At 41.4% G+C, this 22,297-nt stretch overlaps 1 protein-coding gene across 12 annotated transcripts in view; it reads left to right on the plus strand.

Annotated features, from left to right (window-relative positions):
- LOC118147286 (uncharacterized) overlaps positions 1–22,297 on the plus strand; it is a 42,297-nt gene that overhangs the window by 12,507 nt on the left and 7,493 nt on the right. For 7 of the 12 annotated variants that reach the window (XR_013526495.1, XR_013526494.1, XR_013526498.1 and 4 more), the window contains 4 exons: positions 1,714–1,788; positions 4,704–4,835; positions 19,022–19,568; positions 21,534–21,928. The gene's annotated coding sequence lies outside the window, so the exon portion shown is untranslated. Of the gene's footprint in view, positions 1–1,713; positions 1,789–2,565; positions 2,730–4,703; positions 4,836–7,254; positions 7,383–19,021; positions 19,569–21,386; positions 21,929–22,297 lie in introns of all 12 variants that reach the window. The other 5 variants (XR_013526501.1, XR_013526502.1, XR_013526500.1 and 2 more) reach the window with 4 other exon arrangements.

The following is a 22,297-nucleotide window of genomic DNA, read 5'->3' on the forward strand; positions in this document are numbered from 1 at the left end:
ACAACAATAACAAATCTTTTTTTTTTTTTTTTTTTTTTTGAGACAGGGTCTTGCTGTGTCACCAAAGCTAGAGTGCAGTGGCAAAATCATAGCTCACTGCAACTCAGCCTCCCAGACTTTTTTGATCCTTCCACCTCAGCCTTCCTGGTTAGCTGAGTCTACAGGCGTGCACCACCATGCCCAGCTAATTTTTATATTTTGTATTTTTTTTTTTTTGTAAAGGTGGGGTTTTGCCATGTTGCCTAGGCTGTTCTTTAACTGGTCTTAAGCAATTCACCTGCCTCTGCCTCTTAAAATTCGGGGCATACAGGCATGAGCCACTGCACCTGGCCAAGAAGAAATCTATTTAACAGGTAATTACTAAAAATTGAAATAGAATTGGAATTGGAATATTGCTCATGAGCACTGCTCTTAACATTGTTTTAAGAGTAAAAAAGGGCTGGACATGGTGGCTCACACCTGTAATCCCCACACTTTGGGAGGCTTAAGTAGGCTTGATCAGTTGAGGTCAGGAGTTCAAGACCAGCTTAGCCAACATGAAGAAACCCTGCCTCTACTAAAAATTTAAAAATTAGCTGAGCATGGTGGCAGGCACCTGTAATCCTAGCTACTTGGGATGCTGAGGCACAAGAATGGCTTAAACTAGGAGGTGGAGGTTGTAGTGAGCAGAGATTATGCCACTGCACTCCAGCCAGGCGACAGAGTGGGACTCTGTCTTAAAATCAATAAATAAAATTTAAAAAAAAATTTTTTAAGGGTAAAAATGAACTCCTTTTTGTCTGTAGTATGAGGCTGCACATGATCTGGGATCCTCTCTCCTTCTCCAGCCCCATCTCTTGCTTGTCCTCACTTTCTGTGCTTCTTATATACTGAATTAACCCTAGTTAATTTTTTTTTTTTTTTTTTTTTTTTTTTGTTTTTGAGATGGAGTTCTGCTCTTGTTGCCCAGGCTGGAGTGCAATGGTGTGATCTCGGCTCACTGCAACCTCTGCCTCCCAGGTTCAGGTGTTTCTCCTGCCTCAGCCTCCTCAGTAGCTGGGATTATAGGCATGTGCCACCATGCCTGGCTAATTTTTGTAGTTGTTGTTGTTGTTGTTATTGGTAGAGATGGGTTTCTCTGTGTTGCTCAAGCTGGTCTTGAACTTCCAACCTCGGGTGGTTTTCCCACCTTGAGGCGTGAGCCACTGCTCATGGCCATTAATTCTGACTCATTCTGCTTTTCACTGTAATTCTTAGCATTATTAAGTGAAGTTCACAGTCCTTCTCCTAGCAGGTTTTCTCTTAAACTATGAACTTGAGGTTTCATAGTAATTGAACTTGATGACATCAGTTGTATGAAAACTAAAACCATGAAGTGAAATAATAGAATTTGAATTATTTCAGTGAATATGTTTGTGTTAATGGCACTTTAGTATCTGGTACTCGGCTAAGTTTTATCAGGGATATAGAAATTCTGGGTATCTCTTTTTTATATAGGCCTTATTTGATAGTCACTTTGTGCTGTTTTGTTGCTGTGTTTCCATTTTGATGATGGGAAACGGGAGAAAGACAGTATAGGTCGTTACTTGGTGGGGTTGAATAAGTGGAGTGGCGAAATGCAAAGCAGAGAGAAGAGAGGACATGTGATGTGGGCTGTGATTCTCATTTTCAAGAAGTCTTATTCTGTGCAAGGAGACAAGGCACAATTTGGCTAACAAAAAATATATGTAATAGGTGGAAGACTATCTCCCAACTGGCCATCGGATGCCTGGGACTCGTTTCATTGCTTTTGAAGTTCCTTTGCAGTAGGTAAGCAAAAGTTAATTCAGTATTAATTTCAGACATCTAAATTCACCATGCAGAACACTGTTCTCAGTTCTATCACATTCCATATTCTCTTTTTATAGCAAATACTTTGTAATGATCCCTTTCTATCCTGAGATGAAGTTCATAGGCACATACAGCCTGCTTCCATATTTCAAAGAAAAATACCAATTCACACCCTAGCTATAATATAAAGAATAAAATAAAAGTAATTTGAAGTAAAGTAATATGTATTTCAATATATAAATGTTTGGACATGACTGCATTATAAGACATAGGGTAATAGTTGCCTGTGCCTTCAGTTCAAGAACTACAAATGTAGACTGATCTAGGTGGCTGATATTGCCTTACTGGTAGCACTTTCTGTGATAGATTTCCAAACAAAACAAAGTATAGTCTTCACTTTGTTGATAAGGTGATTATTATTCTGGCAAATTAAATATATATTAAAATTGTAAAAAAAAATTTGTGTTTATTTGTGAAATGGAGTTAGGTTCTAAGGCCAAGCTAAATATGAACAGCTTTTTATCTATATTAATGTTGAATAGGGCATTCAAAAGCCATTCAGGTTGTGGGACACATCTGTAGGACTGTTCTGAATTTGGCAAGCTGTCTAGAATTTGTAACCCCTACCCACTGAATGTCAGTGGCTTCTTTTCCTCCCATAGTCAAAATAAAAAATATGCCCTGGATCATCAACGTTAGGGTTTCAGTGTGGAAAATCTCAAGATTGTGTGTGTGTTTTTTTTTGAACTATGAAAGGAATAGGAGGGGACAGCTTTTGACAGCCATAAAAAAGGATGAGAAGGTTCCAAGTAAAGAAGGAAACAAACAAAACAAAAACAAACAAACAAAAAATGAGAAGGTGAAGACAAATATTGTTTTCTGGATTCTGTGTCTTCTTAGACTTCCCCAGCATAGCAGAGGTTAGTATCAGGGAAGTCCACTGGAAACATTTTGGGAATTTACTTAATTTGTGACTTATAGATCAGATTTCCTTTTTCAACTGCTGTATCAGCTTCTCTGCATTTCTGGGCTTAAAAGTGAGTCATTTCAGGCCAGGCCCGGTGGATCATGTTTGTAATCCCAGTACTTTGGGAGGCCATGGTGGGAGGCCACGCTTGAGTTTAGGAGTTTTAGACCAGCCTGGGCAACACGGTGAAACCCTGATTACAAAAAATACAAAAATTAACTGGACATGGTGGTGTGTGCTTGTGGTCTCTGCTGCTCAAGAGGCTGAGGTGGGAGGATTGATTTTGCCTAGGAGGTCAAGGCTGCAGTGGGCCATGATCATGCCCCTGCACTTCAGCCTGGGCCACAGAGCGAGACACTGTCTCCAAAAAAAAAAGAAAAGGTGTTGGAAGTACAGGGAGTTTTCAGGGAGGTGAAGCTATTTTGTATGATACTATAAGGGTAGAAACATGTCATTATAGATAGATCAAAACCCATAAAAGGGTTTCCTATATGGTAACATATTTCACAACAATCCTCTGCTGATGAAGTAGCAGTAGTACTAATATCTCTTCTTGAGTGCTTATTCTGCCCTAGCTCAGAGGATAGATGGTTACAACTAATAAATAATTCTATAGATAATGAAGCAGCTCAGAAAAAGAGAATCAAAACTTGAACTAAGTTCTTTCGCTTTTTTGTGGCAAAATATGCATAACATAATATGTACACATAATGCACAACACAGAATGAATCATGCATACCTAAACTCTAGACTTTGGTGATAATGATGTGTCAAAGTTGGTTCTTCAGTTGTAGCAAATGCACCACACTGGTATGGAATGTGGATAGTGGGGAGTCTGGGTGGTGTGGGGGAGGGAAGGTACATGTGGGAACTGTTGTTTTCACTCAGTTTTGCTGTGAACCTAAAATTGCTCTGAAAACTAGGGTATTTTTTAAAAAGTATGTTGCTGGCACCTGAACAGCCAGACAGATTGAAGGAACAGAGCACAAAGTTAAAAAATAAGCCAAATACATTAAAGAATATTTAGCAATGAAGTCCATCCTTCCTATATGTAGACATATAAGAAATATTTATTTGTGAGGCTGAGACAGGATTGCTTGAGTTCAGGAGTTTGAGATGAGCCTGGGCAAAATGACAAAACCGTATCTCATTTTTTGTTTTTGTTTTTGTTTTTGAGACAGAGCTGGAGTGCAGTGGTGCGCTCTCAGCTCACTGCAACTTCCACCTCCCAGGTTCAAGTGATTCTCCTGCCTCAGCCTCCTGAGTAACTGGGACTACAGGCACATGCCACCAGACAAGGCTAATTTTTTGTATTTTTTTTTTTTTAGTAGAGATAGGTTTTCACCATGTTGGCCGGGATGGTCTTAATCTCTTGACCTCGTGACCTGCCTTAGCATCTGAAAGTGCTGGGATTACAGGCATGAGCCACCGCATCTGGCCAACCCTATCTCTTTAAAAAAAAAAAAAGTCCAGGCGTGGTGGTTCATGCCTGTAGTCCCAGCTACTTGGGAGGCTGGGGTGGGAGAATTGCTTGAGTCCCAGAAGTGGAGGCTACAGTGAGCCATATTTGTGCCATTGCACTCCAGCCTGGATGACACAGCAACACCCTGTTTCAAAAAAAAGAAATACTGATAAGCACCAAATATGATAGGCACTCCACTTGGAGCTGGAGATAAAGTGGTGATTAAAATCTGGGAGTTTACAGTCTGATTAGGAGACTTAACATAAAACAAATACAAAAATAAATATCGAAGTGGGCTTAGTTTTTTTCCTTGTGATCACTCTGGAAGAAAGAGTCTCCATTTTAGGAGAATGGAAACTTTCCTTTGAATCTCATTGTATGTTAGCATCACAGGACTTGAATAAACGCCTAATGTAATACAGGATTTTAAGCACATATTTGCTCTGATTTCTTTCTCTCTCACAGAGTTTTGAAAAGAAACTTGCTCCAGAAGAATGCTTTTCCCCTTTGGTTCTTTGTAACAAAATCTGAGAACAAAATGAAGAACTTGGACTGATTCTTGATCTAACATATACTCAACGTTATTATAAACCAGAGGTAAGTAGAGCCCTCAATAGAAAAGTTCTTTATTCTGATATAAAAATAATTTATAGTAATTCAGTAATAATTCAGTAATCATCTTGTGCTAATGTGAAGCCTGGCCTCCTTCAATGGGTAGTGAGGTTAAAAGAGAACCAAGTGATTTCCTTAGTTACATGTTTTTAATTACTGTCTAAAATGAAATTGAAGACATGAAATGAACTAAAATATTTGGCAGTAGGCTGTGCGTGTGCCTAAGAAATTCTATAAACTTCCATATTCTATATTTTGAAAATGAAGTAAACTTGCTAATACTAGCAGCGGCCTGAGGAAAGAAAGGAATATCTGATATGTCTTAGCACTTATTTTAAGCAGTTGCTCACACATGTGTAAGCATCATGATAGAAGACAATTCTCTAAGTTTATGATTTCTTTTCCAGTATGTGTTGATACAATACAAAGATTCATATATTCTGTTTGCCCCATTTAGCATGTTGCTGTGAAGGAGTGATCCTTCTTCTGACCAGTTCCATGGCTTTTGGAAGCAATAACATCTAATCATATTTAACATTTGTACAGCAGTCTGCCATTTAAAAAGTACTTTTGGCTGGGTGTGGTGGCTCACTATTGTAATCCCAGCACTTTAGGAGGCTGAGGCAGATAGATCACCTCAGGTCAGGATTTCGAGACCAGCCAATGTGGTGAACTTCATCTCTGTTAAAAATGCAAAAAAAATTAGCCGTGTGTGGTGGCACACACCTGTAATCCCATCTATTAGTGAGGCTGAGGTAAGAGAATTGCTTGTGCCTGGGAAGCTGAGGTTGCAGTGAGCCAAGATCATGCCACTGCACAACATCCTGGGCATCAGAGCAAGACTCCATCTCAAAAAAAAAAAAAAGTACTTTTACATGTATTAGCTTATCTAATCCACGGAACAATCCTGTGCTGATGAAGTAGCACTTGTACTAACATCTTCTGTTGAGTGCTTTTTCTGTGCTAAGCTCAGAGGAGAAATGGTTACAATTAATACATAATTTTACAGAATATAAAACAGGCTCAACAAAGGATAACTTAAAACCTAAATTTAGTTCTTTCTCTCTTTTTTTTAAAGTGAGGCAGAAATTGAGGCCCTGTCTTTGGAGAGTTGGAACTTCTTAGATTGTCTCCTAAGTCCTTTTGACACAACCTAGTAACCTTTGATCACTCTTTTTTTGCTGTTCATGTGAAAAAAAACTCTAGCCTTATCTTGTACATTTCCTGCCCCACTGTGAACTCAGCCATTTTCCCAAGGAACTTTTGATTCCTTTTTGGTTGGAATGATATTTAGAGATTACAGTCTGAGTGCTAGAGGTGCTCAGTGCTTCTAGGCTCATTGTTTCCTGTCTTTCTCTGTGGACAGTGCTAGGAAATATGTTTGTTTGTAATGTAAGATACCTCTTGAGTTCATGCTGATACTCTCCATTTAAACTCAGAACTTCAGTTCTAAAAGAACTGAAAGCAAGGATTTAAACAAATACGTATACATCAGTATTCACAGCAGCATTTGTCAAATGGCCAAAAGGTGGAAACAGCCCAAGTGTCCATCAGTACGTGAATGGATACACAAAACATAGTATATGCACACAATGGAATATTATTCAGCTAAAAAAAGAATAAATTGAATATATGCTACAATATGGATGAGCCTTAAAAATCATGCTGAGTGAAATAAACCAGACACAGAAGGACACATATGTGATTCCACTTGTATGAAGTACCTAGAATAGACAAATTCACAGAGACAGAAGACAGACTAAAGGATCTAGGATGTGGGGAGAAAAGGGAATTATGGTTTAATGGTTAAGAGTCTTTTTGTCGGGGATGATGAAAACATTTTGTCTATAGACAATGGTGATAGTTACACAATACTAGGAATGTAATGCCACTGAATGATACACTTTCCGATGGTTAAAATGATTTTCATGTAGCCTCTCTGTCTTTTGTCTTTATTTATCTGTATCTGCTTTTCTCCCACCCAAGAATATCAGTTCTCAACAGTGCCTGGAATTCCTTCCATCTACGATTCAAATCCAAGTTCTTCTGACTCTGTTCTACTCTTCTACTTAAATTGTTTTACACAGGTGCTGGCCCTTGAACTGTAAAATACTAAATGGAACTGTTTATATAAATTATAGTTAAATATGCATTCATTCATATGGAATTTGCTTTCAGTTTTAGACATCTATTGACTATGGTGTAGTTTTACTGAAAATCAAGTGATACTCCCTGGTTGAAGCAGTGTTGGAAGAAATGGCTCTTTTATCAGAATTGCATATTCTGATATTGGCATATTAAGTTTATCATAATTTCTTGGCTTATATTCTGAGTCCCCTAATTACTCTTTAATTCTTTCTCTGCAAATGAAATAATACACATCTTGTATGGTTTTGCTTTATAGGATTTGCCAGAAACTATTCCTTACTTAAAAATTTTTATAGTTACTTGGGCATTGAGTACCTGATGATGAGACTATTTTTAAATTAAAACATACTGATAATGCGTTTTTGAAAGAAAATAAAGATAATGGTGAGTTTTTGTTCTTCTGTGACATGGTAAAAGCCCCATAAGACTGCATACCTCAACCATACCTCGGCTTTCTGTCGAAACTGCTCTAAGTAACCCCTAATGTGACAGGGAAGCAGTCCAAACCCACGCCATCTTGGCCCTGCAACTTGTAATAAGTAACTAAGGTCTGTGATTTCCACCCTACCCAGACAATGTGTAAACAAATGCTTATCTTGACTTTTGTGAACCATTTAAGTAACAATCAGAATGTCACAAGTCCCGACTCTCGAAATATCCGGAGCCCCTCACCCTCATCTTTGCCCAGGAATCCACTGGAATGTCTGGAGCCCCTCACCCTCATCTCCGCCCAGGAGGTGATTTACAGAATCCACCAGCTCTCGGAATGTCTGAAGCCCCTCACCCCCACCCCTGCCCCTCACCCTCGCTCCCGAGGTGGTTTTACAGGTATAAAAGTTCTTGACACCCTCCTTTCGGGGCTACAGGTTGGAGAGACGTGAGTCCTCTATGGCCACTGGCAATAAATATCCTGCAATTTGGCATACTTTTGTCTTGGAATTGACTTTCTATGCTTGCTCTAGCACAACACTTCTTATCTGAACTTCGATGTGCATTGTGATTGGAGTTGGGAATTTTTTGGCATTTTTTTTTATAGTTGTAACCTTAGACCTGTTGTATTTAATAATGCTAAGGTGATGAAAATGTCAGATGGTGCTAACAGGGTAAGATGATTAGGAATGGGACAGTCCCCAAGAAGCAAAACAAGAAGGGGTGCACCAGTGGAATTGCCCCTTTGTCATATGTATTTAAGATATTTCTGCTGTTTTTCCACTTTGAGGACAGATGAGAAAGGTTACCACCACCTCTTATTCTTCATGGGGGAGAATGTAAGCCAAAGGCTGGTGCTTTCTTGTTCCTGCTTTAAGATTTACCTTACTCTGTTGAAAATAGAACCTAATAGCCTCTTTATCTTAAGGATCCAGTTGCCTTTTTCTGGCATCTACCTGCCAGAAAGAATGTGATACTTACCATATTTTAAGACCGAAGAAACTTTTGTCTTTGGAAAGCCACTGGCACCCACAGGAAAAGCCTTCATTTTGCCTTTTTCCAAATTTAGCTTGAGGAGTGTACACTCTATTACATTAATCTGACAGCAAATATTCCTTTTTAAAAATATGTGATGGAGTAGTGGAGACAGAATAGAGACAGAGGGGGGAAGATAGGGAATGGAAGGTGAGAGGTAGAGACTGGGTCAGTGGGTTTGAAGATAAAATGTCCAATTATAACCCAGTCAGTCACTTAATGTAGACACTAGTTTCTGATTATGTTAACAGATCTTCCTTGTTCACAGATCTTCCCCTATACTTTAACTTTAAAACTTGAGAGATTTGGCTTTCTCATTTGTATAAGTTGTTGTCACAGAAATACCACCTTTTAAGATATGAGGGTACAGCTGATGGCCTGTTCACTGCTTCCAGGCTCTTTTGTGTGAAACTTTTATATAGCACCTCATCTGTTCTGTGAGGGCTAGGAGATCCTTATGAACACATGAGAACACACTTTTAAATCTTAGTTGTTCACATGTTACACTGATTGTGGTCAGATGGATAGACTGGACTCCATGTTGGTCTTCTACCTGAGCTGTGCTGGCTGGCTGAGTCTTGCAGTACCCACTTCCATAGCAGACTCGGGACATTGTTCGTAATCTGTTTTGGCTACCTCTGCTATAAACCCTTCCCACAGACACCAGGCTCACTGATAAAAAGAGGATACTACTTTCTCCACTCTCTTCTAGAACTGGTGGAGACTCAAAACAAATTGATGCAGTAAACACGGAGATCCTTTTAGATTTCTTGCTAGAGCATGAGGACACAGAGGTGTTAGCAGTCTTTGTTTTTTATTATAGCAGCTCACAGTTATCTAGGAAAATATGTAGTGCATGTGGTTTAAGATGTGGGTTAATTATAGACAAAAAATTCATTATAATAAAAGAATAAATTAATTACAGCGAGAATATAGAGGAGAGATTGATGATGGCCTCACTGGAGACAACATTGGAGCTGTGGAGAAGATAATTTCACCAGGATGAGAACAGGACAGCCCACTTTTGGTGATTAGGTACAAAAGGCACCAGGCTTAAATCCATGGAGAGGCAGCCTCATGTGTGACTAGAAGATAGTGTGAAAGAGCATGGAGTTCATATGTTCATGTTCAACAGATAATTATATAACCTAAGTTGAAGAACAAAGTCCTTGCCCTTATATACTTTACATTCTAGTGGGGGAGAGAAATAAGCAAATAGATATGTGGAATATATATGGTGATAAGTGCTTTAGAGAATAACAAAACAGGATAAAGGGGTGAGGGAAGAAGTGAGTGATCAGGAAGGCCTCTTTATGAAGATGTCATTTGAGCAGAACCAAGTCATTGGGTGTCTGGAGAGGAGTGTTCCAAGGCAGAGGGAACAGCAGTGCAAAGTCCCTGAGGCATGACTGTGTGAGGCATGTTTGAGGAGTGGTAAAGAGGCCAGTGTGGCTGGAGTGGCGGTAATGAGGGTCAGAGTGGGAGAAATGGGATCCAAGAGGTTAGGGGTGGGCAGAAGGGAGGAGGATGATATAGGCCCTTGTAAATCATACTTAGGATCATTGTGGATGCGGATCAGTTGGAAAGACAGATTGATGTCGGTTGATAAGGATTCTAAATGCCATGGGATGTGTGGCCATCGTGCTATGCTAAATTAAGACTTTTAAGCAAAAACAACCCAGCCAGGCTTATGTTTTAGAAAGATAACATCTGCCATGTGGAGGATTAGTTGAGATAGCAGTAGGGAAAGTAGGGACATTAATTTGTTGTAGTAATCCAGGCAGGCAATGATGAGTGGCTTCTTTTTTTTTTTTTTTTTTTTTTTTTTTGAGACAAAGTCTTGCTCTGTTGCCCAGGCTGGAGTACAGTGGTGCAATCTTGGCTCACTGCAACTGCCACTTCCCAGGTTCAAGCAATTCTCCTGCCTCAGCCTTGTGAGTAGCTGAGATTACAGGTACCTGCCATCACACTGGCTAGTTTTCGTATTTTAGTAGAGATGGGGTTTCACCATGTTGGCTAGGCTAGTCTTCAACTCCTGACCTCAGGGGATCTACCCACCTGGGCCTCCCAAAGTGCTGGGATTGCAGGCATGAGCCACCGCCCCTGGCCAGTTTAGCAACAGTTTTTGGTAAGCACTCCAGTGTAGTGGTTGTCAGGCCGGACCTGGTTTTGCATTTGGGCTCTGTTACCTGCTTTATGATCTTGGTAAGATACTTAGTCCATCTACATTTCCATTTTTCCATCAGTCACATGGAGATTTTAATAATACATACCCCATAGTGGTTATTTTTGACAGTGAACATGAATTTAAACAGTTGAACACATTGTAAACGCTTTCAAAACAACATTGGTATTTTTAGGTCATGCGTGTTGGGAGGGTTGCTTGAGCCCAGCAGTTGGAGACCAGCCTGGGCAATATGTTGGAACCCTGCCCCTTTTTTTTTTTGAGATGGATTTTCACTTTTCTGCCCCATCTAGAGTGCAATAACCAAATCTCGCCTCACCGCAACCTCCGCCTCCTGGGTTCAAGGGATTCTCCTGCCCGAGCCACCTGAGTAGCTGGGATTACAGGCATGCACCACCCACTACACCCAGCTAATTTTATGTCTTTCAGTAGAGATGGGGTTTCTCCACGTAGGTCAGGCTGGTCTCAAACTCCTGACCTCAGATGATCTACAGACTTCAGCCTCCCAAAATGCTGTGATTACAGGTGTGAGCCACTGTTCCTGGCCTGGACCCCCATTTTTATTAGGAAAGGAAAAAAAAAACTTAAAATATTGACTTTTCTATTAAGGTTTTTTTTTTTTTTTTTTTGAGATGGAGTCTTCCTCACCAGGCTGCAGTGAAAAGCACATTCTCAGCTCACTGCAACCTCTACCTCTCAGGGTCAAGAGATTCTGCAGCATCAGCCTCCTGAGTAGTTGTGATTATAGGTGTGCAGCACCAGTTCTGCCTAATTTTTTTTTCTTGGTATTTTTAGTAGAGACAGGGTTTCACCATGTAGGCCAGGCTGGACTCAAACTCCTAATGTCAGGTGATCTGCCCGCCTCTGCCTCCTCAAGTGCTGGGAACAGGCATGAGTTACCATGTGACCTGAAGATTGACATGTTTTTTTTGTTTGTTTGTTTGTTTTTTTGAGACGGAGATTCACTCTTGTTACCCAGGCTGGAGTGCAATGGCACGATCTCGGCTCACCACAACCTCCGCCTCCTGGGTTCAAGCAATTCTCCTGCCTCAGCCTTCGGAGTAGCTGGGACTACAGGCGCGCGCCACCATGCCCAGCTAATTTTTGTATTTTTAGTAGAGACGGGGTTTCACCATGTTGACCAGGATGGTCTGGATCTCCTGACCTCGTGATCCAGCCGCCTCGGCCTCCCAAAGTGCTCGGATTACAGGCTTGAGCCACTGCGCCCGGCCCCGTAAATTATTTTCAATGCTAATTGCTTCTTTATGTGATATTGTCAGGATGTATGTTGCTAAAGTAATTCTACTTGATAGTGAGTTCCAGGAGAGCTAAGAGCAGGAACTGCATTGTTTACCTGGTTGAAAGAGCAGGAAAGTATCGACTTGAAGTATCTACTTCAAGTTTCAGCCAGGTAAACAATGCAGTTCCTGCTCTTAGCTCTCGTGGAACCCACAATCTAGTAGAATTACTTTAGCAACATACATCCTGACAATATCACATAAAGAAGCAATTAGCATTGAAAATAATTTACGGGGCCGGGCGCGGTGGCTCACGCCTATAATCCCAGCACTCTGGGAGGCCGAGGCGGGTGGTTCACAAGGTCAAGCAATCGAGACCATCCTGGTCAACATGGTGAAACCCCGTCTCTACTAAAAATACAAAAATTAGCTGGGCATGGTGGCGCGTGCCTGTAGTCCCAGCCACTCGGGAGGCTGAGGCGGGAGAATTGCTTGAACCCAGGAGGCGGAGGCTGCGGTGAGCCGAGGCCGAGATCGCGCCGTTGCACTGCAGCCAGGGTAACAAGGGTGAAACTCTGTCTCAAAAAGAAAAAAATTTACCGGCCGTGTGCGGTGGCTCATGCCTGAAATCCGAGCACTTTGGGAGGCCGAGGCGGCTGGATCACGAGGTCAAGAGATCGAGACCATCCTGGTCAACAAGGTGAAAATTGACCTTTTTAAAAGATGTAAACATTTTATTTTTTATTTTTTATTGCATTTTAGGTTTTGGGGTACATGTGCAGAGCATGCAATACAGTTGCATAGGTACATACATGGCAGTGTGTTTTGTTTGCTTTGTCCCCTTCACCCACATTTGGCATTTCTCCCCAGGCTATCCCTCCCCACCTCCCCCTCCCACTGACCCTCCCCTTTTGCCCCCAATAGACCCCAGTGTTTAGTACTCCCTCTCTCTGTGTCCATGTGTTCTCATTTTTCATCACCCGCCTATGAGTGAGAATATGCAGTGTTTCATTTTCTGTTCTTGTGTCAGTTTGCTAAGAATGATGTTCTCCAGATTCATCCATGTCCCTACAAACGACGTGAACTCATTATTTCTGATTGCTGCATAATATTCCATGGTGTATATGTGCCACATTTTCCCAATCCAGTCTATCATCAATGGGCATTTGGGTTGGTTCCAGGTCTTTGCTATTGTAAACAGTGCTGCAATGAACATTCATGTGCATGTGTCCTTATAGTAGAACGATTTATAGTCCTTTGGATATATACCCAGTAATGGGATTGCTGGGTCAAATGGAATTTCTATTTCTAAGGCCTTGAGGAATTGCCACACTGTCTTCCACAATGGTTGGACTAATTTACACTCCCACCAACAGTGTAAAAGTGTTCCTTTTTCTCCACATCCTCTCCAGCATCTGTTGTCTCCAGGTTTTTTAATGATCGCCATTCTAACTGGCGTGAAATGGTATCTCAATGTGGTTTTGATTTGCATCTCTCTGATGACCAGTGACGATGAGCATTTTTTCATATGATTGTTGGCCTCATATATGTCTTCTTTCGTAAAGTGTCTGTTCATATCCTTTGCCCAATTTTGAATGGGCTTGTTTTGTTTTTTTCCTGTAAATCTGTTTGAGTTCTTTGTAAATTCTGGATATCAGCATTTTGTCAGATGGGTAAACTGCAAAAATTTTTTCCCATTCTGTTGGTTGCCGATTCACACTAGAGACTGTTTCTTTTGCTGTGCAGAAGCTGTGGAGTTTGATTAGGTCCCATTTGTCTATTTTGGCTTTTGTTGCCAATGCTTTTGGTGTTTTGTTCATGAAGTCCTTGCCTACTCCTATGTCCTGGATGGTTTTGCCTAGATTTCCTTCTAGGGTTTTTATGGTGCCAGGTCTTATGTTTAAGTCTTTAATTTATCTGGAGTTAATTTTGGTGTAAGGTGTCAGGAAGGGGTCCAGTTTCTGCTTTCTGCACATGGCTAGCCAGTTTTCCCAGCACCATTTGTTGAACAGGGAATCCTTTCCCCATTGCTTGTTTTTGTCGGGTTTATCAAAGATTGTATGGTTGTAGCTATGTTGTGTTGCCTCTGATGCCTCTGTTCTGTTCCATTGGTCTATATCTCAGTTTTGGTACCAGTACCATGCTGTTTTGATTACTGTAGCCTTGTAGTATAGTTTGAAATCCGGTAGTGTGATGCCGCCCGCTGTGTTCTTTTTGCTTAGAATTGACTTGGCTATGCGGGCTCTCTTTTGGTTCCATATGAAGTTCATGGTGGTTTTTTCCAGTTCTGTGAAGAAAGTCAATGGTAGCTTGATGGGTGGGTATAGCATTGATTCTGTAAATTACTTTGGGAAGTATAGCCATTTTTACGATATTAATTCTTCCTAACCATGAACATGGAATGTTTCTCCATCTGTTTGTGTCCTCTCTGATTTCGTTGAGCAGTGGTTTGTAGTTTTCCTTGAAGAGGTCCCTTTCGTTCCTTGTGAGTTGTATTCCAAGGTATTTTATTCTTTTTGTAGCAATTGTGAATGGCAGTTCGTTATTGATTTGGCTCTCTTTAAGTCTGTTATTGGTGTAGAGGAAGGCTTGTGATTTTTGCACATTGATTTTATATCCTGAGACTTTGCTGAAGTTGCTTCTCAGTTTCAGGAGTTTTTGGGCTGAGGCGATGGGGTCTTCTAGGTATACTATCATGTTGTCTGCAAATAGAGACACTTTGGCTTCCACCTTTCCTATTTGAATACCCTTTATTTCTTTTTCTTGCCTGATTGCTGTGGCTAGAACTTCCAGTACTATATTGAATAGGAGTGATGACAGAGGGCATCCTTGTCTAGTGCCGGATTTCAAAGGGAATGCTTCCAGTTTTTGCCCATTCAGTATGATATTGGCTGTTGGTTTGTCATAAATAGCTTTTATTACTTTGAGATACGTTCCATCAATACTGAGTTTATTGAGGGTTTTTAGCATAAAGGGCTGCTGAATTTTGTCAGATGCCTTCTCTGCATCAATTGAGATAATCATGTGGTTTTTGTTTTTGGTTCTGTTTATGTGGTGAATTACGTTTATAGACTTGCGTATGTTGAACCAGCCTTGCATCCCTGGGATGAATCCTACTTGATCATGATGAATAAGTTTTTTGATTTGCTGTTGCAATCGGCTTGCCAATATTTTATTGAAGATTTTTGCATCTATGTTCATCATGGATATTGGCCTGAAGTTTTCTTTTCTTGTTGGGTCTCTGCCGGGTTTTGGTATCAGGATGATATTGGTCTCATAGAATGATTTGGGAAGGATTCCTTCTTTTTGGATTATTTGGAATAGTTTCAGAAGAAATGGTACCAGCTCCTCTTTGTGTGTCTGGTAGAATTCGGCTGTGAACCTGTCTGGACCTGGGCTTTTTTTGTGTGGTAGGCTCTTAATTGCTGCCTCAACTTCTGACCTTGTTATTGGTCTATTCATAGTTTCAGCTTCCTCCTGGTTTAGGCTTGGGAGGACACAGGAGTCCAGGAATTTATCCATTTCTTCCAGGTTTACTAGTTTATGTGCATAGAGTTGTTTGTAATATTCTCTGATGATGGTTTGAATTTCTGTGGAATCTGTGGTGATTTCCCCTTTATCATTTTTTATTGCATCTATTTGGTTGTTCTCTCTTTTCTTTTTAATCAATCTGGCTAGTGGTCTGTCTATTTTGTTGATCTTTTCAAAAAACCAGCTCTTGGATTTATTGATTTTTTGGAGGGTTTTTCGTTTCTCAGTCTCCTTCAGTTCAGCTCTGATCTTAGTTATTTCTTGTCTTCTGCTGGGTTTTGAGTTTTTTTGATCTTGTTCCTCTAGCTCTTTCAATTTTGACGATAGGGTGTCAATTTTGGATCTCTCCATTCTTCTCATATGGGCACTTATTGCTATATACTTTCCTCTAGAGACTGCTTTAAATGTGTCCCAGAGATTCTGGCATGTTGTGTCTTCGTTCTCATTGGTTTCGAAGAACTTCTTTATTTCTGCTTTCATTTCGTTGTTTATCCAGTCAACATTCAAGAGCCAGTTGTTCAGTTTCCATGAAGCTGTGCGGTTCTGGGTTGGTTTCTGAATTCTGAGTTCTAACTTGATTGCACTATGGTCTGAGAGACTGTTTGTTATGATTTAGTTGTTTTGCATTTGCTGAGCAGTGCTTTACTTCCAATTATGTGGTCAGTTTTAGAGTAGGTGTGATGTGGTGCTGAGAAGAATGTATATTCTGTGGATTTGGGGTGGAGAGTTCTGTAAATGTCTATCAGGTTTGCTTGCTCCAGGTCTGAGTTCAAGCCCTGGATATCCTTGTTGATTTTCTGTCTGGTTGATCTGTCTAGTATTGACAGTGGAGTGTTAAAGTCTCCCACTATTATTGTGTGGGAGTCTAAGTCTCTTTGTAAGTTGTTAAGAACTTGCCTTATGTATCTGGGTGCTCCTGTATTGGGTCCATATATGTTTAGGATTGTTAGCTCTTCTTGTTGTATCGATCCTTTTACCATTATGTAATGGCCTTCTTTGTCTCTTTTGATCTTTGTTGCTTTAAAGTCTATTTTATCAGAGATGAGAATTGCAACTCCTGCTTTCTTTTGCTCTCCATTTGCTTGGTAAATCTTCCTCCATCCCTTTATTTTGAGCCTTTGTGTATCCTTGCATGTGAGATGGGTTTCCTGGATACAGCACGCTGATGGATTTTGGCTTTTTATCCAATTTGCCAGTCTGTATCTTTTGATTGGTGCATTTAGGCCATTTACATTTAGGGTTAATATTGTTATGTGTGAATTTGATACTGCCATTTTGATGCTAAGTGGCTGTTTTGCCTGTCAGTTGTTGTAGATTCTTCATTATGTTGATGCTCTTTAGCATTCAGTGTGATTTTGGAATGGCTGGTACTGGTTGTTCCTTTCTATGTGTAGTGCCTCTTTCAGGAGCTCTTGTAAAGCAGGCCTGGTGGTGACAAAATCTCTGAGTACTTGCTTGTTCACAAAGGATTTTATTTTTTCTTCACTTCTGAAGCTCAGTTTGGCTGGATATGAAATTCTGGGTTGAAAGTTCTTTTCTTTAAGGATGTTGAATATTGGCCCCCACTCTCTTCTGGCTTGTAGAGTTTCTGCCGAGAGATCTGCTGTGAGTCTGATGGGCTTCCCTTTGTGGGTGACCCGACCTTTCTCCCTGGCTGCCCTTAGTATTTTCTCCTTTATTTCAACTTTTTTGAATCTGACAATCATGTGCCTTGGGGTTGCTCTTCTTGCAGAATATCTTTGTGGTGTTCTCTGTATTTCCTGCAATTGAGTGTTGGCCTGTCTTGCTAGGTGGGGGAAATTTTCCTGGATAATGTCCTGAAGAGTATTTTCCAGCTTTTATAACACCTGTTTTCCTTTCTATTTCTTTATTCCGTTTGGTTTGGTTTTGCTTAACTCTACCTCAGAACCTAGTCTGGTAAACTTATAACCCAGAAGCTCCCTTGAAATTTGGATATTCACCCAGTAGTGGGCAGGAGAGAGTCTCCTGCCTGGAGGGAGGCCAGCACACTCGTCTGTCAGTCATGGGTCAGGCCAGGGCCACTCTGCTACCTACAGGATTAGCATGGGGCTTTATGAACCACGGCTTTCTAATAAACACAGGATCTGTTTGATAGAGCCTCCAAAACACACCTGCCTAGTGATGAAAACCTTCATGGCAAACATCTTTAGAGATGTTCCCAGCTTAAGGCTCAGAACACAGACACTTCCCAGGAAAGACATTGTTTCTCAGCCTCTAGGAGCCTTGCTTTGCTTTGCTTACAGACTCACAGTTCTTAAACCACTCTGGAACTAACATAACATCTATCTTCTCTTATCCTCTATTTCAATATAAAGGCCCCTCACTCTTGTTGCTTACTATTGGCTACCTTTCCATGGGGAGAAATGGCTGATTTATCAGTAGCCCAAATCTGGAACAGTGAGCAGGGAAGCATTTAAAATTGGAGAATTTAGGCCAGGCACCGTGGCTCACACCTGTAATCCCAGCACTTTGAGAGGCCAAGGTGGATGGATCGCTTAGGAGTTCGAGACCAAGCCTGGGCAATGTGGTGAAACCTCATCTCTACAAAAAATCCAAAAATTAGCCAGGCATGGAAGTACACATCTATAAGTCCCAGCTACTCAGAAGGCTGAGGTGGCAAGATTGTTTGAGCCCTGAGGTCGAGGCTGCAGTGAGCCGGGATCACACCACTGCACTTCAGCCTGGGCAACAGAGTGAGACCTTGTCTCAAATAAATAAATTAAATTAATTAGAGGATTTAAGGATTTTCCCTACACACACTTCCTTACTTTCTCTGGCCCTGTCTGACTACTCTCCCTAACTCCCTGCTCCTCTGGTCTCCCAAAACCACTCCAGAAAAAAAAAAAAAAAAAGGTTGGGGACTAAAGGAAAGCCAGGTGACAGTGACAGTGTGACAGATGACAAAGTGCCTCTGCCTGACCAAACCTCAGTCAGGTCCCTGAGCTTTCTCTTAGCCCTATTTGCAGACTTTCTTATAAAAACCAGTTTTACCAAAAACCCTCCTAAGCCAGTTTGTCAAGATCTTCTTACCCTCAATATCCATCTGATCTGATTCTTTATCCCCTACAATTTCCCAGTGATGTCTGATTGCCAGGACTTTCTTCAGCAAGAGTGGTTAGTGGGTTTAGCCAGGACACCCACTCACCCCTGATATGCCCTTGTAGTAATTCTTCATCCATGGGTCCCACCCTGCTCCCAGCCTATACAGTCCCATGTGCCCACCCTGCACTCAGAACTAAGCCCAGTTCTATACTGAGGTCTCGCTTCACCTCTCACCAGAGTCCTGAATAAAATCGGTTTTCACATTTAAAAGCTGTACAACTCTGGTTGTTCCTTGACACAGGGTAATTTTTATTCCATGTGATAGTTTGCCTTCCCTCAGCCTACACCCCACAAAACTGCAACTCTATGTACAAGAGCCAGACAGCCCTTTCCAACAGAGAGGAAGAGGCTGCCTTGGTGAAAAGGAAGAGGCTTTGGGAGGAAGGAGAGAGTCCAAAGCTGCCCCTCCTCTGGACTGAACTCTGGGAGGGGTGGACGATAAAACCCAGATACATTTAGAGGACTTTGCTTTGCTTCCACAGGGAGCCCAAGGAAGCTCCAAGCCCTCCAAGGACTAAAAATAGCAGAACAACAAGAAAGAGCAGCAAAGGTCTGGGCAGAATTATACTATGTGGGCACAGACACATACAGAGTCCCCTGTGGCCCCAGGAGAGTTCATAAGAAGATCCAGAGGCTGTTCTGTTCCATTTCTCAGCAGAGAGAGAGGCCCATGGGCCTAAAAGCTAGTCATCAGGACAAGAAGGATGTGAACTGTCCTGCAGCATGAACCACAGGGAGCAAGGCCATCAATCATCAGACATCAGACCGGACAGACACAGCTCTGCCGTTCCCCAAGACCACCACGGACCCACCGCCCCTCACCAATAGCTCCAGGCTATATAGACCCCTCCACTTCATGGATGTCCTCAAAGGAGAAAGGGAAGGAAGGAAGGGAATCCTGACTTGGCTCAGTTTAAACATAAAAATGACTGCAATATTATTGGATTGCTGAAGTTTACCTAAAAGAAACAAGCTTAAGTTTTCTGACACAATGCCAAACAAGAAACAAGGGCTTCAATTGAGATTAAGGTGAGTTATAGGAAAATGTGCTTCCCTGAGGGACCTGCGAAATGTGTTCACTATGAGAAAATGACCCAAATCCATGTTCTTAGCTATGAGACTCAGGCTGACCCCTGTTTCTGGAGCCTACACAAAGGGCAGGTAAATCCCTGTTTCAGGCACAGTGATTTAAATGTTTAAAAGGAAACAGGTGCGCCTTGGCAATTATGGTAACATTTCACAAGTTTACATATCTGAGGCGGGTAGTGTAATCCCCATGTTGTAAAGGAGGAAACTGAGGCCAAAAGCACTTAAATTAAGGCCTCTTCAACATGGCCCAATTGGTAGAGAACAGAGATTTAACTGAATCCAGCAATTCTGTACTTAGAACTGGCTCTCTCTTTATTGTATCTCACTACTACTTTGATATTTGAAATGTTTAACGTTTGTCAATCAAAATTAACAATAATTTTAGGAATAATGACTGCTATGTCATTTAACTTCTTACTGATATTTTCAATATTCCATGCCAGTATTAACTTCAACTCCTTAAGAGCTAACCATGGCATCAACTCTCAACAACCATCCTTCCAGAAATATTTTCCCTTTTCTTTTCTTATAGAGTGGCACTGCCCTATATGGTGATCATGTGCCACATGTAACTATTGAGCATTGGAAATTGGCTTGTCAGAATTGAAGTGTAAAGTGTAAAACACACACCAAATTTCAAAGACATGGCACATAATAAACAATGTAAAATATCTCATTAACAACTTCCATATTGACTGTATGTACAAATGATAACATTTTGAATATATTGGACTAAATACATGGATGATGCACCAACACCCACAGTGCCTTAGTGAGTCTCTGCTTCATATTCTTGCACTTCTGACATGGAAATAACATTGGCATCTAAGAACCTATTAATGTCGTCGTTAAGGTCTTGGAAACCACAATTTTAAACAAAATGATGTAAAACAAAACAAACAACATTGAACAAAATGACATTATTCGAGGACCTGCTGCACATTGTTTCACTTAGAGTCAGTTTCCAAGAACCTAAAGAGCAAGTTACTTAGCTCCTCTAAGCCTTATTCATGCCCCTGCAAAGAGGGAAGGATGATAATCACCAGTGCTTAGTGATGCCGTAAGGAGAAAATAAAATAATAAATATGAAATAGCTGATAGCGTGCTTGTCACACAGAAGATGTGTGATCCACAGTAACTGCTATTGTCTGCTTCACGTCACCAGTCAGTCCAGGGAGGCCTTTAATGGGCATGGCGCAGCATTTACACGTTGGACATGGGTGAAGGGAAAGGCTAGGCTCATCTGAATACAACAGGATGCTTGTGATGTTTTGAGGAGGAATCAAGGACTAGTTATCCATAGCTATAACATGTATGAATCAAATGAGATAAGGCATACGAAAAACTTTGTCAGTAGTAAAGCATTATGAAATGCAAAGACCAGCTGTGAGTGGTGGTGAGTCAGACCCAGCTTCCCTTCGTGCCTGGCTGAGTGGTTCTGGGCAAGTCACACCATCTGTCTTGATGCCCTTCCCGGTCTATAGAGAGGGAGCAACTGAGACCCCTTCCAATACTGAAGTCCTTTATTTCTGCTACTTTAGAAATATCCACATTTTTGGTAAATTCAAATGATCAAATGATTCTATTCCCTAATGTTCAAAACTAGCCCCAGAAGCATCTAAATGAATCAAACCAATAAAATATTTATTGTGTATGTTTTGATTGTTGAAACTTCTACTTTTAATGTGTGTGTGTTGAAACTTCTACACATACATTAAAAAAAAAAAAAAAAAACCACAGGTTTTCCTCTTTCCTTAGATAAACGGGTCTTCCTGTGTGGCCATTTAAGTTATAATGGAGTAAATGATTTCCAGCTCGCCGTTTGCAGCAGTCAGGTGGGTCCCTCCTAGGTGGCAGCAGCCCTCCTGACATGATTTCCTGTGTGTTGTCATGTTACCACTGCAGCTTAACTAAGGAAGCAAGAACAAAACAGCCTCTGGTGCCAAGAGACTGTTGGAGGCAAAGGTTTCAGTCCTGAAAACGTCACACCTAGGGAGCCCAAGAGCTCAGCCCTGACCTTTTCTCCAGTAGTAACACGAGAAACCACAGGTACTGGCTTTGTTTCGGATACAAAACAAGTGGTGCTTTTCCTTCAATCTTCCGTCAGTCAGGTCTACTCCTTCATGGATGCCCTGACCTCCATGGTTCCTACTTGAGTCCCTGCTTCCATATTCTTGCACTTCTCACTTGGAAATGTCTCTGGAGTCTGTTAAGCAGCCATGTTTGGAAGTTCCTGGTGTGCAGGCGGATGTGTGCACGTCCTCTATCTCAACAGGACACGAGCTCCCCAAGATCAGACAGTAAGCCTCCACACCCCTTCCCAAGCCTCCCCAGAAGCACCAAGCATGTGAGGGGTACTGGGGCCCAGGCCATGATGGGAAGCACTCTGCCTAAAGACTAGGATGCTGCATCCTTAACTGTGGGAATGAGGCCCCGCTCTGGTGTCTGCCTCAGTCCTTCCTCCTGGTTGATCAACATGAACTCCTCGCCCCTCTTACTCACTTTGCATTAACTGAAAATAACAAACCTGGGGCTCCTTCTGTCATAGGAAACTGTCGTTGTTTGTTTGTTTTCTTTAAGTAAGATTCAACAGAGATGATTCAACACACCTAAGATATAAGACATGGGCCGTGAATCAGGCCAAGCATTGCTCTGGTCAGCCTGGTTGT

The sequence above is a fragment of the Callithrix jacchus genome, chromosome 14, assembly GCF_049354715.1.
Source record: "Callithrix jacchus isolate 240 chromosome 14, calJac240_pri, whole genome shotgun sequence".
Classification (NCBI taxonomy): domain Eukaryota; kingdom Metazoa; phylum Chordata; class Mammalia; order Primates; family Cebidae; genus Callithrix; species Callithrix jacchus.